At 38.3% G+C, this 5,305-nt stretch overlaps 1 pseudogene; it reads left to right on the top strand.

The window, feature by feature from the left end:
* The first annotated feature begins 3,249 nt into the window (after positions 1-3,249).
* LOC114007083 (coiled-coil-helix-coiled-coil-helix domain-containing protein 7-like) lies at positions 3,250-3,560 on the top strand (annotated as a pseudogene).
* Positions 3,561-5,305: the final 1,745 nt, after the last annotated feature.

Genomic DNA, 5,305 nt, shown 5'->3' with positions numbered 1-5,305 from the left:
ATGATAGAAAGTATGTACACGTGCTTGTACAAGGAAGATGGGGGTGGGATATGCTGGTAGAAAGAAAATATCCTTGATAGGATCTTATCACACCACAACCACCATTCCCCAGTCCTTCAGCCTCTCAGTGTCCTAGGTGCACCCATGACCTGCATGTTTGTCAGGCTAACCCAGGACCTGAACTGTGGTCACCACATGGCTTCCAGCCTTACAAAACGTTAGTGTGACTACTTCACCTTGGGTGGATCTCTCTTTTAATTTTATTATAATATACGTTTTAGAAATTACTTCCCCATCTTAAAAGGTGAAAGTTGTATTTATGAACTTCTTATAACTAAAGCAATCATGATTCTTTTTTTCTTTCTTTTTTCTTTTTTAGGGAGATTTTTGCACTAGGGGATGTGTGCTTATCAGAGAGAGAGAGAAAACGAAAAATCACCTTCCAGGGGGAAGGCCATGCTGCAATCCTTTCTCTTCCATTCTCCTCTCAGGATTTTGGGCATGCACACACACGTGCCCATGGCTTTCAAGCTGCCAGGTCCGGAACTCGAACTGTGACCAACTATGTGGGAGTACAACAATGTAACCCTTATACCAACTACAGGTCCCATGCAATCATAATTCTTAAAAACCTGAATGTCAAACTGGTTTGCAACATCCAAATGTCATAGTTCTATAGATCAGAAAAAGTCTCTAAAAACCTCCCACAAGGCATTACATTAAATAATACTGCCTGGCTAAGGTGGTGGATGAGGTAAGAGATAAGAGCAGGGGGTGCAGAAATCATGGGGTTTACATGGATTAAGTATTCTTCACCTAAGTCTCTAAGTACTTTTTAAATTTAGAAACTATCACTTCTCTCTCTATCAACAGAATAATTAAGAATATAATTTGATCATCCTGACATCTTTGACCAATTCAAACTTGAAAACAATTATCCTGGAATTTCCAAATCTTAAGTTTCTAGTGAACTTCAGGTTATATCCAGCACTTCTTTTTCACAGTACAAGGACATGATGTATACTTTTTGGATGTACCTGCATGTTAATTAGAAACAAAGGGAGAAATATTGGATCGTCAGAAGAGTCATGATGTATTTTTCCTGTGCAAAACTGCATCATGATTTTTGGGCTGTCTGTGACAGAAGAACAAGTGTATTAAAGAGTTCAATATTACCTATCAGCTAAGGAAGTGGTAGGCCCTCTCACCTCCATGAATCAGTGCTAGATGTATGGGGAAGAACTTTTTAGTGAGTGAAAAATCCCAGGAATGAGGGTGTCTGGTTTTTCCTTCAAGTTCTGGGCAAGGTCCCGGCAGAAACACACTCCTATGATGGGTACCTACTCTTTTGTTATACGAGAACACTTTAGAAACTGTGCAGATCTTCTTTACTTTTTATAATATGTCTACTAGGAGGGAATGAGGCTCTTTAGGGTGTAATAGAAAGACCTCAAACCAGTCTTGAACTCTGTCTCTGCCCTGTAGCCTCGAGTATGTCATTAAACATCTATGGACCTCAGGACCCTCACTGACAAATACCGATTTTAATCCCTGCTTGGTACACGTGTAAGAGAGTATTAAATGAGAGTAGAAGCATATCTGGTTGAGAGCCAGGTGTAGACCGTTATCACCACTTTTTTTTTTTTTTTAATTTCTGTGTCTGTACTATTTCTTAGTTTTTCTAAGTGTGTATATCCCCAGATATATCCTCCTCTGTAAATGTAGCTTCGTTTCCCAAAATTCTAAGGGGTTCTCTCTTGGGAGAGTAGTTAATTGTCTTACATTGTTGAGATTCATTTTACTTTGAGTTACTTATTTTTGTAGCCACTTTCCTTTCTAGGCTGTTAACTGTTCGGCAACACCATCCATATATGTCGCACATACTTGTAGCCAATTTTCCAATGTTTTACTTCTATTCATACTCCGATAGTCCCTCGCCACTTCTCTAGCCAGCCAATGTTCTTCCTGGGTGAAATGAGAAAGAAAGAAAGGTGTGTACTAGTAGAAACGGAAGCTAGTTTCCACACAATCTAGTTACACTTTCTCTTGCTATTTCTTCTCCTGTTTGCCAGCTCTGTTTCTTAGCTCTCTCTTGTTTTTTATCTTCAGAATTTTGTTCTCTGGACACATCCAGTGTATTTATTGGATGTTGTGGTCCTGTCTCTAGCCAATCAACTTCTAAACCATCAAAAATCAGCTGGTTCATGTTTCTGTTTACACTGATCTGTTTATGGTGTTTCATATTAAATACCGAAAGAGGAATAAATTAATTCATTTAGGTAAATGAGCGGTGGAGGAGCTGTTCGTTATCAAAAAAACAAGCGATGCTTACACACATGATAGGCAGCTTCTACTTTCCCATTTCCCTCTGGACTACCCTCAGTTTGCAGGAAATTCATTTTCACTAACATTGCCATGTGCATAGAACGAGATTCTGCACTTTGGCATTCATACTCATTAAAGCATTTTCCCCCCTCAGATTGAAAAGCCAGAAATGGAGGGGAGTGATAGAGAGGAAATAGTGACACTGTCAGAGAATCCAGTTTCGAGAGGGCTGCATAGTTCCAATATTTGGGTTGATATTTTCTCATCAGCGCTGTTGTTTTACAGCAAGGTGTTTAGATGACTGAATTTGATTTGTCTCAGTGATTTTCCATCACCCCTGCCCATTTCCATTAGACCATATTTCAATTTCCAACTTATCCCTGATCTGGGATAAGCCCACAATTAGGAAAGTAGAAAGTAACATATAATCTTGTGTCTGAATCTAAACAACTTTAAAAAGTAGAACTTAAGGAAGAACAAAGCATTCTAGTAATCATTAGGTTGAGTATAAAGAAACTGGTTTCAAGATCTTAGTATACCTCCTAATAAGACTGATGAAGAATTCATGATGATGACAAGTTACCCAGTCTCTATTTCTCATTTTTAAAAATGTTTAAAACAGGCTGTTACAAAGAAGCCATTTCTAAAAAACCCTCTCAGCTCAGATACACTGTGAGTTTATAAATTTTTAGGTTTTATTACATAAGGATGCTATATGGAGTAGACATTTGAAGGTAAACGTCTCTTTCTTGCATTCTCCAATCCCTCATAAAGTTGACCATATATTCTGTTTCTGGGAACCCAATTTACACAAGACCCCCACACAGCTCCCACTAATAGGTAATCCTAAGAAAAGAATACAGACTGGGTATTTGGAGCTGGAGGTGGTCCGGGCACAGGTGACGTGGCGGCCAGAGTAAGGAGACCGTTAGGATGCCCACAGTAACGTGGAGACTGAGAGATCCAGACATCAATCTTTGCTTGTTGATTTCATTCCACCTTTGAAATGATGCCTCTCTTACATATTGAAGGAATCTGATTCTTCCACCAGGTGTATGGATGAAAATAACTATGACAGGGAAAGGTGTCTCACTCACTTCTTGAAGTACAAAAGCTGCTGAAAATTCTGGAATTCTATCATGTTCCGGAGAAGACAGAATGGAGTAAAGCCATCTATGCCTACAGCACCAGAGAGAGATGAAATCTTGGGAACACTGGGAATGAAGCCCTATTGAATGTCTGCATTAAACTTGTTTATATAACCTTGGGGAAAAAAAGGACAAAAGAGAATGCAAACTCTTATGTGGATTATATAAGAAGATAAATGACCACAGGACACAGGTCAAAAGCTGGAGCCTTATCATTGAAAAACAAAAACAAGCAAACAAAAAAAGCATGCTTTATATATTCAAAGTGCTTGAAAAATATCTTAGGATGATTTTTTAAAAAAACCCATAAAACTCTCTTGGAATTATTTTCCATCTGTAAATCGGTAATCAAAGTTTGGCATATACTTTGTACATCACACTAAAATACTTATTTTCCATTTTAAATGTCCTGTTTTCCATTTAAATTAAAGTGCATAGTTCATCAACTTGCTGTTTTGAAATGATATTGATTTACTTAAATTAAAATCAGATCTCTCACCTGTGGCATATGCTACCACAAAATATGAGATGGACTTTTTCCAGCCTGTTTTTCAGTTTGCTTCATATACAGCTTCGTATCTACTGTGATCAATTCTCAAGGTCCTTTTTAAAATGTAGGTTTGTGTTTTTATTCTAGTCTTTCTGGGCTTATTAAGAATCTGCAAACTGTGCAAATGTATGAGTTTGATTATTTTTTAAAGAGCTTATATTTTTATTTGGAGGAAAAAACTGACAGGGAAGAAAAATTCCAATTAAGTTTGTTTGTATGAATGATTTCTTTTTTTCTTTCTTTTCTTTTCAACACAGGATCAGAGAGTATAGCATGCAGATTTTGGTCAATTTATAAAAATCAGCTGTTTTCAACTGCAAAAATAAATACTTTTTAATGTTGAATCATCTCCTAAATTTCTGTGTTATCAGCTGCAAGTGACAGGCTGTTTCGTGTTATAGTGACAGTTTGCAGTGGAGATGGCTTTGGTCTAAGAAACCGGTTTCCTATTTGAAGAATATCTTCCTGTCTCCAAACTCTTCTCCAGTAGAGCTCCCTGGGGGGCTTATTAATCTCAAAATCACAATCCGGAGAATACAACCTGACCTTTTGCCTCAAAAAGGCACGTGCTCTCTCAACTGAAACTACAGCCTGACGCTCCACCGAGGCAGAAACCCTAAGTGTTTTCCCTACCACAGCGGAGGCAGAGGGGCAGCCAGGGTTTTTTCTTGAATGTCTCATCGCTGACCTACTCACACTTTCCTCTATAGATCCCCTCCAGATTCACAGAGTGTGACAAGAGTGTCTTCAACTGTTTAAAAACAATTTCCTGATTATATGAAAATGTCAGATATTCTGCTATCAGTGGTCTAGATATTTTCTAAAATAGCTGAAAGAAAAAGGGGGAAGGAAAGGAAAGAGAAGAAAATGCTCGCAATTTGGAGTATGTGGGCTTAAAGATGCTGAGAGGAAAATAAAAAGGGAAAATATAAGAATGAAGGTTGTAAGTCATGTTTATAGATATGTGTTTATACACACACACACATATATATAATAGGGTAAAATAATAGTTATTTGTGGAAAGGATGAGGCAGGATACAGAAGAGCAGACTGTGTCTGAGATTCACTCAGTCCACCGTCACTTTTCAGAAGTGGTCCTGCACCACGGTGAGCTGAGCGGGAGGAGCACATCCACCTCGTGCCATCAGTGCTTCCTGCCGTGCTCCATGCTGATGTGACCTTAGCATGTCAAACCCTTGTTTGCCCTTAGATCTTTCATGGTCAAATGCTCAGTATTTTTCTGACTGATCTTCAATTACTAATGGCTTAAGTTAGACCATTA

The sequence above is a fragment of the Tupaia chinensis genome, unplaced genomic scaffold (genome assembly GCF_000334495.1).
Source record: "Tupaia chinensis unplaced genomic scaffold, TupChi_1.0 Scaffold000119_1, whole genome shotgun sequence".
Classification (NCBI taxonomy): Eukaryota; Metazoa; Chordata; class Mammalia; order Scandentia; family Tupaiidae; genus Tupaia; species Tupaia belangeri.
The sequence above is the reverse complement of the archived record's forward strand: the minus strand, read 5'-3'. Positions and strand labels throughout refer to the sequence as shown.